Below are 13,551 nucleotides of genomic sequence, written 5' to 3' on the forward strand. Positions count from 1 at the left end.
TCCTTTCTCGTGTGCCCACACATCCAACGAAGCATCCTCATCTCCGCTACACCCATTTTGTGTACGTGTTGATGTTTCACCGCCCAACATTCTGTGCCATACAGCATCGCCGGCCTTATTGCCGTCCTATAAAATTTTCCCTTGAGCTTCAGTGGCATACGGCGGTCACACAACACGCCGGATGCACTCTTCCACTTCATCCATCCAGCTTGTATTCTATGGTTGAGATCTCCATCTAATTCTCCGTTCTTTTGCAAGATAGATCCTAGGTAACGAAAACGGTCGCTCTTTGGCATTTCTTGATCTCCGATCCTCACCCCTAACTCGTTTTGGCCTCCATTTGCACTGAACTTGCACTCCATATATTCTGTCTTTGATCGGCTTAGGCGAAGACCTTTAGATTCCAACACTTCTCTCCAAAGGTTAAGCTTTGCATTTACCCCTTCCTGAGTTTCATCTATCAACACTATATCGTCTGCGAAAAACATACACCAAGGAATATCATCTTGAATATGGGGTATGGGCGGTATAAACTATTTTAAAATGTAAAATATAAAATATAAAATTAATAAATAATAATTAATAAAAATTGACTGTATTATGTACGATGAATAATTACGATCACGGAATCCCTAGGATCCCAAAAGAAAAATTCGGTGAGAATCCTTTTCCAGAATTTTTAATCCAACCGTTTCTTGTGTTAAATTTATCCCAAAAATTAGTTTTGACCAAAAATTGATTTTTAGTCCAAGGGTTGGAGCAAATTGAGAGAGTTAAAAAACTAAAATTTAAGCTAAAGTCCAAAGATTTGAGTTAGTCTAACAAATACAAATGAGAGAAAGTAACATTCATATTTTATTGCGGCTTTTAATTTTTATTTAAAATGGTATCTAAACTTGGTATAATTACTTACTTTTAAAATTGATAAAAATGGTCTTTGAGATTGTCTACCATCAATCATTTTGGTCATTCTGTGAAAAATCTTAATTAAATTAGAGGTATTTTTATCAATACCTTTGAATTGATGATTTCTTCAATTTAATGAAATATTTTCACAAATCATGGTGCATATTATTGGTGGTCCTAAGCTCCTTTATATGTGTAGCGTATGCTTATGTCATGATCTTTCTGCTTCTACTAAATATCAGATGATTTTGTTTTTACTATTTGTTTTACTTTGTACATGGGGTGGCTTTTAGGTTCCCCTGTTGTCTTACTTGCTATGTTATTTCCTCAACAAGGTTTGCTTTTATGTTTCCCTCATTTGTAAATTTCCTTTTTTTTTGTTTTTACTTTAATATGATAATGGGATGCTCGGTGAGCACTATTACCCCATGATTTTCACGCATGCACACAAAAAAAAAAAAATTTATCGTCACAACTAGCATATTTATCAAAATACTCGAAAAGTTAGAGTTTCTAGTCACAACTAACATTGCCATATAGTCAAAATGCTCAAAGTATAGAAAAGAAATATAAAGAAGATATCAAGTTAGATCAGTTACATAGAGAGAGTCATTCCCATGGGATTGCATGATTTCTCTATCATTGCAATGTATTTTTCATAAAACTTCCTTTTCATGATTAGGGACTACGATCCTTGGTGCTATAAATTCAGCAGTTGACTCAAGCACAGAAGTTATCTACAGTGAGAATCCTGATGGTAATTTTGTAAAGTCAAACAACTTTGCATATGCCATTGTTGTGGTTGGCGAGTACCCTATGCTGGGACTGCGGGAGACAGCCCAAACCTTACGATGGCGGAACCTGGCCCAAGTGTCATCAGCAATGTGTGTGAAAGTGTAATGTGCATTGTTACCATAATAACTGGAAAACCTATTGTAATAGAACCATACTAGAAATTACGCCCGTTGTTGCGGAAACCAACTGTTACAGGCGTAATCGAATTAATAAAACACATTTAAGTTGAATAAGAATGTCCCCATGATTAGTCTTCTCGTTTATTTTTCACAAACCAATCACATATTAAAAATCCAAGTACGAAAGCTTTGCAAAGATAAATAAAAAATTTATATAACTAATTAGACTTTGAACATGCAATCAAGGCACATACTCGTATACCTAAAAATAGCAAGGAACCGGCTTCTTCCTCCCACAACCAGAGTTCCTGAAATTTCCAAAGAAAGTAAATCCGTTAGCAATTCAGAGAAATTGGAAGACCAAATCGTATTACATTTGAGTTAAATGAGCAAAGGTAAACCAATTAAATGAGATACTAAACACATTTCGAATCTATGAAATAGAAGAATAATCATGTTAGGACTCCCAAGATGGTGTCCTAAGCACAAAATTATAGGTTAAGAAAGGTAAATCCCAATCCAAAGCTCCAACCTTTTAACTGAAAATGAAACAAAAAAGCATGGATCATATATTTCAGTTTTATTATTAGATTTTCTAAATCCCCAATTTGAATGTGTTGTAAAGACCTGCTAAAGATAATACCACCAACTAAGGGTGGCAATCTGACCAGCGTTGTGCATGTCATGTCGACTCTATGCAACTTAATATATAACATTTAAGCAGCATTAGACGGTCTCCTAAGCATCTACAAACCATTTAACATTATTTCCCCAATTTTATTTCCCAATTTTATCAAATGCTGCATAAACGATCACAATTTACTCCCTTACAATTTCCACCTAACTCCGAACAAACAATATTGATAAATCTTTATCATCACCTTTAACGAAACAGATTACAGCGAAAAGAAAAAAAAAGTTACTATGAAATCAAATTCTTCTAGATGTCCAACCTAACCCATCTATGGGAAGGCAAGCAATCGGACGTGCATTTAGACCAAGCAAAATAAATTTTACAATTTATCAAAACAGCAACTGATTCTCCCAAAGAGAACACAACATACCAACATATTATTCACCATATTCTAAGCTTTCATTTTCGTTCTATCTCTTTCGTTATCTAAACTTATAGTTATCAAAACAGCAATAAAATCATAGACAAACCTTCAATCATTTATCAAAACTGAATTAATTAAACTTCTGCTCCGCAGTCCGTTAATTTTAATTGCAACTCTCATTCTAAAAATTTAAAATTTTGCATTGAATAATCAAACGCACTTGCACGTTACATTCCTTTTATTGGTTCTTGACATAATACATTTTAGGATTGATGTAATAATATCACTACAAACATGAATTGCGATAGATATAGAAACCAAACTTGCACACAAATGTTTGACTGAATTCAGAACCACTTAATTCAACATAAAAAATTACCTCACATGCTTGCTCCCCTTCTGCTCTCGCATCGTCGGCTCCGCTACTAAACGATTAATGAAGTCCCAAAGCAAAAACAGAACAAAAAACATTTACCAATCCAACATTTCAACACATGGTTTTGGCAGGTATAACATTTCAACATAAGCATGATATAGAAAGAAAGAAATCCACATGTCACTTTGTTTTTTCAGAATCAACAAAAAGGGCAACTAGAAGAGAATGTAACCAATTTTAAAGAGTAAATCAGTCTCCCAATAAAGGAGAACAATGCTGGCGGTAGACCAAGAGTAAGTACAACCCGACTGCAGCAACAAAAACACAATTGACTTTCACACTACAGAAATAAATAATAAAAAAACACATACCTGCACCCAATGCATTGTTTTTTTTTTCCTCTGCAGTATAAGAATAAAAAAGAATAACATTCCCCTGAAACCAAATTCATCCCCCAATTTCTTGCAACAAAGAGGGAGACCAACCTTGTGTTCTTGGAGAACAGTATAACAATTAGACACAATCAGACTAATCCAAGTTCCCACTATGATAATGAAAAATTAAAATTAATAAAATAGCTCAAATCATATCACAGTATGTCACAAAGTACACCATTTGATAACCAATAAATTTAACAAAAATAGATTCAATAGTCTATATCAATTAATCAATAGTCTAAAGTATGAAAAAAATTGATTTCAAAGCCTTCCTTAGGAACTTCACAACGTATCAACAGACATTATGATATCGATGATGGTATCCATGAAACCCCAAGCTGCAAGCAAATACTGCCTTTGGAAATTTTCAATATAAATGGTTTTGCAAACCAGCCACTAATGAAACATCTAATTTCAAACAAATAATAAAAGCTTTCTTTAACTGACACATTATCCTTCTTCTTTCCTCCCATTTACTTCCCACCCTCCCTATTAATCCCTCCATTTTGAAACTCCTATATTCTTCCTATTCTGTACAAAACCTGCCAAATCATTTCCTCACTTCTCAAAACCCAAATAATCACTTAAAATGCACAAAATTACAATTAAATCAATATTACATTACACAAAATGACATTCAAAACCACAATACACTAAAACCAAGCGTGAATTCTACACCCTCAATAAGTGGAAGCATTCGTACCTCAAATGAATTTGCAACTTAATTTTTTGCTGAAAAACCTTGACCTACAAAACCAAATTACATTTAGGGTAAATTACAAAAAATTATCTCAACTATTGGTGGCACGACACTTTCATACCTCATCTTTTAAAATTGACAATGTCATACCTCATTTTACGAATTTATGCCAACGTTATACCTTCCGTTAGCTTGGCATAAATTTCTCAGTTAAATGTTGATGTGGCTTGATCTGGGGCCCATTTTCTGTTAAAAAAATTATTAAAAACTAAAAAAAATCATTTAATTTTTTTTAAATATTAAAATAATAAAGAAAAGTTATATAAAATAAAAAAATAAAAAAACCAACCAACACCCAGTTCGTCCCCTTCCCCCCCCTTTCTCTCTCCTCCCCATCTTCATCTTCTTCCCCCTTCTTGCAACTGCAACCCAGAAAAAAGAAGAGAAAAAAAAAACCAATTTGTCTTCCCCACACCCACTCTCCGCACCCATCTTCATCTTCTTCCCCCTTCCAATTGCAACCCAGAAAAAAAAAAAAAAAAAAAAAAAACCAATTTGTCAATTTTTTTTTTCTTCCTCCTTTCTGGGTTGCAGGAAGATGGGGAAGAGAGAAGGGGGAGGGACAAACTGACCTAAGGTTTTATTTTATTTTATTTTTATTTACTTTTCTTTATTATTTTAATATTTAAAAAATACTAAATAATTTTTTAATAGAAAGTGGGCCCCGATTCAAGCCACGTTAGCATTTAACTGAAAAATTCATGGTCAAGTAACGGAAGGTATAACATTGGCACAAATTCGTAAGATGAGGTATGACATTATCAATTTTAAAAGATGAGATATGAAAGTGTCGTGACACCAATAGTTGAGTTAGTTTTTTGTAATTTACCCTTACATTTATCAACAAAAAGGAATCAATGTAAGAAAGCAAACACAATACAGAAAAAATGGCCATTCAAGTCAGCTCTATTTAGATTATAATAACTCTCAATTTAAGAAAGCAAATGCAATACAGAAAGCAAATATAATCCAAATTACCTTGAACACCACCATCATATTTTTACTCCGTTACGTATACATGTCCTTTTCTTTCTAGATAAACTTTATTTCTTTGAAGTTTCTGCAGGGTGCATTCCAATTTAACCCTTTAAATGTTTGTATAAAACTTAGGGTGCGATGGCAAGTGCCTTCGCCCATAAACGGTAGATCTCGGGTTCGAGACTTGGGAGCAGCCTCTCCATAAATGGGGATAAGGCTAGCCGACATTCACCTCTCTCAGACCCTGCGTAAAGCGGGAGCCTTGTGCACTGGGTACGACCTTTATATTCTCGCCTGCTTGCAAGTCAACTAAGTCAACTATTCAACCTTCACATATTGTTTATTAGTTTTCTTGATACTAATGTATGGAAAGGGCTTAAATCCTTCAATGTATGGAAAGGGCTTAAATCCTTCAATTATGGATATACTAATGTATAATCCTTTGTTCTAGACCAATTTTGTTCTTAGTTCTTAGTTTTCTTGATACAAACTTTTTTTTTTGTATTAATATAAATTTGTTTGCACCAAGGGATGGGGTGGGAACATATCTTGAAATATGGCCACGTCCACATTTGCAGCTGAAGAACACTTCAATATAAGTTTAATTTGGTGCAACTTTAGGTTTAATTTGGGTATGTTCCACCACTTAAAATTTGCAATACTAATTTTGAACAATGAATAAGAAAATTCTACCAAGAGAGAGTAAAATAGTAAATCAACTTAATTTCTGTAAAAAAAAAAAAAAAAACTTGCAAAAATTTCATGAAATTTTGGTAAAAACGGAAAAGAAAAGGGTTAAGACAATCAAGACTAATGGAAAATTTGATATTGTTTTAACATTAACTTAGGTTGATTTTGTTCACCAGCATTAATAAAACGAATGACTTTAACTTGGGCAAGCAAACAATTAAATTAGACGTAAGCCAAGTAACTTAGAAGTTAACCATATGAAAAAAGGAAAACTAATGAAAAAAGCTTGAAAACTTTGAGTTTTAATGATAAGGACAAAATAAAGGGTAAAGTGAATAGTACCATGATTGACTTTTTAGTGTAAAAATGTGGTTTTTCGTTAAAGTGAATAGTACCGAGTGCTTTTCGTTAAAGTTCCCTATGAAAAAAAGCAATGACAATCAAACTGACCTCTTCTTTCATATGAAGTATAATCTGTTCTCTATTTTGCCTTTGTGAAGAATGCACTTTTCACTTCCTACACACAAAATAGCATACATTGAAAATGCTCCGTAGCATTATAAAAACTATAGATATACAGTACTGTATATGTATCATATACTATATTGTGTACGTAGTTGGACATAAGGTATAAAGATTTACTAACATAATTAAGCTTAAATTTAACAAAAGAAGTAATTACAAATTGAAATCAAACGATATTCTAGTTATTCAAAAAAATTCTGGCTAAATTTTACAAATAGTATTATAAATTGTTAAAAAAAATAACACAATTGAAAAAACTCACCACTCAAATCTGCAATTCTATTAAAAACACATCACTAAAAATTAACTCCAACAAAAGGGGATTAACAAATTATACCTTTTTAAGAGTTGGAATTGTTTTATCTATATCTTGAGCTGGACCCGCTGGATTTGAATCCTCAGTTGACTTAGAGGGAGGATAGGCATGAAAAGAAGTGTAAGGTTCACTGGATCATATTTTTAAGAGATAGAGAGAGTTCTACTTTTCAACAGCGGAGAGAACATATTCAATCTTGGGCATAAAAAGAAAAAATAGAAGCTTCATAGCACAATAATTAACCACAATCCTCTGTTTTTCTAAATGCAAATAGAAAAAAGGAATCAAAATATTCAACACAAAATCTTCACATTAGCTCAAGAACTATATTATTTCCAGTGCTTTCCAATTTTCCAGCACGGAACAACAAACATAAAAGCATTAAAAATATATAATTGCAAAAAAAAAAAATAGCAATTCCAAGAAACTAAATGCGAAGTTAGCCAGATCTGCACAGTAACACAAACCCATTACTTGAATTAAGAGCATTGTGGCTCACCCTGAAAACACCCATTTTGCAATGAGGAAGAGAGACACTGCTGCTCTGGCTGCTGAGTGCTGCTGGCTCCAAAGCAGTTTGTCTACCAGAACTTTATAAGAGCAAGTCCAACCCTTCAAAGCCACTGTAAATCGCCAAGGATTTACATCATTCTGCTTGCCTAAAAAAAGCAAACAAAAAAGAAAAAAATGGAAAGTATAAAATTCAAATGACCCTTGATGAACATAACCCATAAATTTTCCTTGTATTCCATAAATGCAATAAAACAAAAGTCAGTGTCTCCATTTTCCAAAAAACCAAGCAAGCAAGCAACAAATTTCGAAAACCCTAATTCTAACCAATTTAGAACTATAACCAAGTAAACCACTTAATCAACAAAACTCACTAATTTTCTCAAAAACCCAACAAATTTAAAGGATATCCAGATGATAAATCCCAGTAAAATCCCAAATTTGAAAACCAGAAGAAAAAAAAAGACAAAGAGGCTTATCTTTCTTCACTAATCGGGCACTAACAGAAAAACCTTAATTCATATTATTCAGATTACAAATACACAGGGACCAAATAGCTAATAATGCTGGACAATTTGTCCCCAATCCAACACAAAAATTGTTCTTGTTATACATACGATACCCGCCTAAAATATCAACCAATTCCAAATTAAAATGGAAAATGAAACGGAGCATCATAAATTGAATACAATTTGGAGAAAATTATCTCACTTGGGGCGCCGAATCTCCAAGAGGTCCCAATCCGAGCAGGCTCCAAATTGGGTTGTTGAAAATGGTGATCAAGGAAGGGTTTTGGAGGTGGGTCTGATCAGAACAAAGCCGAAGCCATTAGGTTTGGGGGGAGAGGAACAAAGAGCCACTGAGAGAGAGAGAGAGAGAGAGAGAGAGCATGCGTTGTCCTTTTCTTCTATCCGGCCACTGGATCGCAGTTCCTTCACAAAAATTATACACGTGTGTTACTTTTTCAAGTTCTAGTTTTGTAATCACCTAATCGATCATAACACCATTCGCAAATATGACAAACATAAACAATTAAGTCAGCAACATGATATGCCATTCCTTTCATATTGCACATATAAAGAAAAAAGAAATGAACCAAAATAAAATTATACTATAATCCAATTATATGAAGGCCAAACTTGAGTTGGGGCTGGTGGCCGTTGACCACATCATCGCCTCCATTTGAGAGAAAAGGGTTTGTTTGGCTTTTTTGTCCAATTATTTACACTAACCATATATAAATGAAGAAGGACAACATCTATGTTGCTCCCTTCTTGTGATCCAAATTTGAAGAGGGCCGATGGGGAGGGGCAGTTATAAGTGTCATCCTCTTTGTTTCTCCTATCCCTGCATTATCAACCAAAAAAACATCAAACCAAGTGCAATACAATCCAATTTAATGCTCACAAAATTTGAGCTCCAAACAAGGTCACAGGTCAGCAATCGCCTAATCGATCATAACACCATTCGCAAACATAAACAATTAAGTCAGCAACTTGATATGCCATCCCTTTCATACAAACACAGATTGCAATTCATATATGCCGCATTATTTACAAACAATTACAAATCAAGAAACAATTAAATCATCATCATGAATTATAGTGTAATAACAGCATCATCAATTAGAAGAGACAGAGCTACATGGCAATAAACATATAGAGAGTAAACATACAGAGAGGAACTGCTTCATATCCTTCCCAAAAGCAATCTTCCGCAGGATAACAAAAGAGCGGTTGATCTCTGATCTAATTGCAGACGCAATCTGCAGAACCGACTTCTATGGAATTTTAACTTGTGAAATGTGGGGTGGAGATTTGAATGTAACAAATTGGTGTTAAGTGAATAATTCCAAACATATGAAATTTAGATAATCACATCCGAACGCAAACAGAAGAATTAAATAAAGAATCAAAGGCATATGCAATCTAATTAGACAAATAAGTGAACTTTCCCATGCCAAAATCCGAAAGGCCAACAGATATCTCTCATTACAGGACTTAATACATATCTTAAAAGACAAAACTTAAAATAACAAAAATTAGGTGAAACAATTGAAGAGAACATAATCCTTGTAACCAATCCGGAAAAGATGCTTTTAAATCCCAGAAAACAAATTATGAGAAGTTTTTAAAAAAACCATCATTTCAATTATTTTCCAGTCTTACATTTGGGAATAAACAGAAAATATAACTAAAATGCCAACTTTCTCAAAAAACTACAACTACTTTAACAAATTTCCATCACTCAACACTGAAAAATGAGAATCACGAAGCAACGAAGAACGGAACACGCTAGAAATAACAACAAAGCCTTTTCCCACTAAGTGAGGTCGGCTATATGAATCCTAGAACGCCATTGCGCTCGGTTTTGTGTCATGTCCTCCGTTAGATCCAAGTACTCTAAGTCTTTTCTTAGGGTCTCTTCCAAAGTTTTCCTAGGTCTTCCTCTACCCCTTCGGCCCCGAACCTGTCTCGTAGTCACATCTTCGAACCGGAGCGTCAGTAGGCATTCTTTGCGCATGTCCAAACAACCGTAACCGATTTTCTCTCATATTTCCTTCAACTTCGGCTATTCCTACTTTACCTCGGATATCCTCATTCCCAATCTTATCATTTCTCGTGTGCCCACACATCCCACGAAGCATCATTATCTCCGCTACACCCATTTTGTGTACGTGTTGATGCTTCACCGCCCAACATTCTGTGCCATACAACATCGCTGGCCTTATTACCGTCCTATAAAATTTTCCCTTGAGCTTCAGTGACCTATGACGGTCACACAACACGCCGGATGCACTCTTACACTTCATCCATCCATCTTGTATTCTATGGTTGAGATCTCCATCTAATTCTCCGTTCTCTTGCAAGATAGATCCTAGGTAGCGAAAACGGTCGCTTTTTGTGATCTTCGCTAGATTGCTCCGGTCATTAGTGTGGATAAGTATATAAATGGATAGAGATAGGAAAGCAAACACCAGATGTACGTGGTTCACCCATATTGGCTACGTCCACGGAATAGAGGATTTCTCATTAATTGTGAAGGGTTTACACAAGTACATAGGTTCAAGCTCTCCTTTAGTGAGTACAAGTGAATGATTTAGTACAAATGACATTAAGAAATATTGTGGGAGAATGATCTCGTAATCACGAAACTTCTAAGTACCGGCGTGTGGTATCGTCTTGACTTGCCTTATCTGTCTCGTAGGTAGATGTTGCATCTTCTCTGGAAGTACTCTTCCATCCAGGGGTGGTATCTTTAACTAGTGGAGATGCACAAGGTAATGTATTAATTTCACTTGAAGCTTACTTGTAGTTTCAGGCTTGGTCAAGCGCAATACAAACCATGTAGTAGGAGTCCCCCAAGTCGCCGAGCTAGGGGATCTGCTGAAAGAGGTGACAGATAAGGTAAGCAATCAGAGCTCCAAGCAATCAGTCCTAGATCAGAACTTTGATTTCGAGTTCCGGCTGATTGTTCACATTCTCCCTATCTTGCAGGCAGCATGAAGGATAAAGAGAAGAAAAATGAGAAGAGATGATATGGGATACTTTTGCTTTTGAAGAAGTAACTTTCCACAGGCTTATTCTTGAACTGGGCTGGAGGGTTTTCTAGTTTCCTCCAGAGTATAAGGCCGACTGAAGAATTTGAGGGTCAAAACAAGTCCATCAAATCTATAGTACGTTCGACCCTGCTGATATAGGATACTTTTGCTTTTGACAGAGTAGTGGATGTATCGGCACGTGTGCTGTTACGCTTGTCTCCACATGCTTCCTTGTATCCTTCTCACTTGCCTTATCTGTTCCTCAGGCAGATGCGGTATCTTCCCTGGAAGCATAAAATGTTGAAGATGAGTACTCGAGAGCAATGCCAGGTAAGTAATCAAGTAAGGGGTTCCAGGCAGTCAGTTCATGACTGGAAGCTTGATTCCAAGTGCTGATTGATTGCTCTCTTTCTCCTTGTCTTGCAGGTAAGAACAAGGCCAAAGGAAAAGACAGGGAAAAAGCATGATATGTGATACTCTTGCTTTTAACCCTGATGATATGAGATATTCTTGCTCTAGTATAGCTTGTTTGCAGAGGTATTATCAGGGGGAAAGAAAGCTGAATATTTCGAAAGGCTTCTTTGGGAGTGGCCTCTCAGATATGACGAAGGGTTGAACATTTTTGCAGGTCTGCCTGTCCGTTGAGGATGGAGGTCGACATATATAGGAGTCTCCCTAACAACAAGTAGTAATGCTATTCCTTTACCCTGCTTGGTCATAGCACGGTAATGGGAGCTGCCAGCTTCACATGTTTTAACTCTGTCAGAGCACTTTGAAAAAGTGATCTGTGGTATCTGGAAAGCTGATGTTGCGTGTGAAGATTACAGACAAGCTTTATCCAAGGAGATCCAGCTCTTGAAGTTGGGAAAGTGGTGCCTCTTCGGTTTTCGAACAAGTAATCCTGTCGGAGATCTGGCTCTCGAGATTCGGAGAACGATGCCTTTTCGATTTTTGAGAAAGCAATTCTGTTAGGGGTTTGGCTCTCGAGATTCGGAGAGCGGTGTCTCTTCGATTTTTGAGAAAGTAATCATGTTGGGAGTCTGGCTCTCGAGATTCGGAGGGCGGTGCCTCTTCGATTTTGGAGCAAGCAATCTTGTTGGGAGGGTTTTCTCGAATGTGAGAAAAGGTTGGGCATGTTTGCTAGTCTACCTTGCCACGAAGCACAGAGGTTGACACATAGGGACTTTCCAATTATCCAGCAGTGGTACTGTTCCTTTACCCATGTGGGTAATAATATGGTAACTAGACCTTCAAAATTTATGTGTCTAAACTTTGTTAGTGCTGTTTCTTTGCTATTCTTTTACCCTTCTTGGTCAGAGCGATGTAGTAGGAGCTGCAAGCTTCACGTGTCTCAACTTTGTCAGAGAACTTTGGCAAAGTTATCTGTGGTACCCATGAGCTAATGTTGCGTGTGGAAAGTGGGTGATTGAACAGTAAGATTCATGTGCTTTCTACTTCACCAGAAATCTTCGACATAATGCCCATAATTTCCGCAAAGCTGAGTGTGCGTGTGACAGGTGCTGACAAGGTTGGAAAAGTAGGTGCCTCTTCGATTTCTGAGATCGGCCCTCGTGGTCTCTGAGCAGCCCAGCTTTTGAGAAAGCAAGCCTCTTCGATTTCTGAGATCGGCCTTCGTGGTATTTGAGCAGCCCAACTTTTGAGAAAGTAAACGTCTCGTGGTCTCTGAGCAGCCCAGCTTTTGAGAAAGCAAACGCCTCTTCGATTTCTGAAGCTCCGTCGAGTGCAGATTTTTATAGAGGCTGGCATTAAGTTCCAAAGCACACTTGAATCTCCACCAGTAGAAGCTCCATTCTTGCACTTCTAAGATCTTGATTTGTCCGACCTCTTCTCTCTTCAACACCTTTGAAAATGTCTGGCCCCCTCCGACCGTCGTTTTGACTTGAACCTTGTTGAAGAGGCAGCCACGCCTTCTCCAAACAACATATGGCGCCCATCCTTCGTCTCCCCTACTGGTCCTCTTACCGTTGGGGATTCCGTGATGAAGAATGATATGACCGCTGCGGTAGTGGCCAGGAACCTTCTCACTCCCAAAGATAACAGACTACTTTCCAAACGGTCTGATGAGTTGGCTGTTAAGGATTCTCTGGCTCTCAGTGTTCAGTGTGCAGGTTCTGTGTCTAACATGGCCCAACGCCTATTTGCTCGAACCCGCCAAGTTGAATCATTGGCGGCTGAAGTGATGAGTCTCAAACAGGAGATTAGAGGGCTCAAGCATGAGAATAAACAGTTGCACCGGCTCGCACATGACTATGCTACAAACATGAAGAGGAAGCTTGACCAGATAAAGGAATCTGATGGTCAGGTTTTACTTGATCATCAGAGATTTGTGGGTTTATTCCAAAGGCATTTATTGTCTTCGTCTTCTGAGGCTGTACCGCGTAATGAAGCTCCAAATGATCAACCTCTGCTGCCTCCTCCTTCTAGGGTTCTGTCCAGTACAGATGCTCCAAATGATCACCCTCCAGTGCCTGCTCTTTCTGGGGCTCTACCGACTGCTGAGACTTCTCCTAAGCAACCTT

The sequence above is a fragment of the Malus domestica genome, chromosome 02, assembly GCF_042453785.1.
Source record: "Malus domestica chromosome 02, GDT2T_hap1".
Classification (NCBI taxonomy): Eukaryota; Viridiplantae; Streptophyta; class Magnoliopsida; order Rosales; family Rosaceae; genus Malus; species Malus domestica.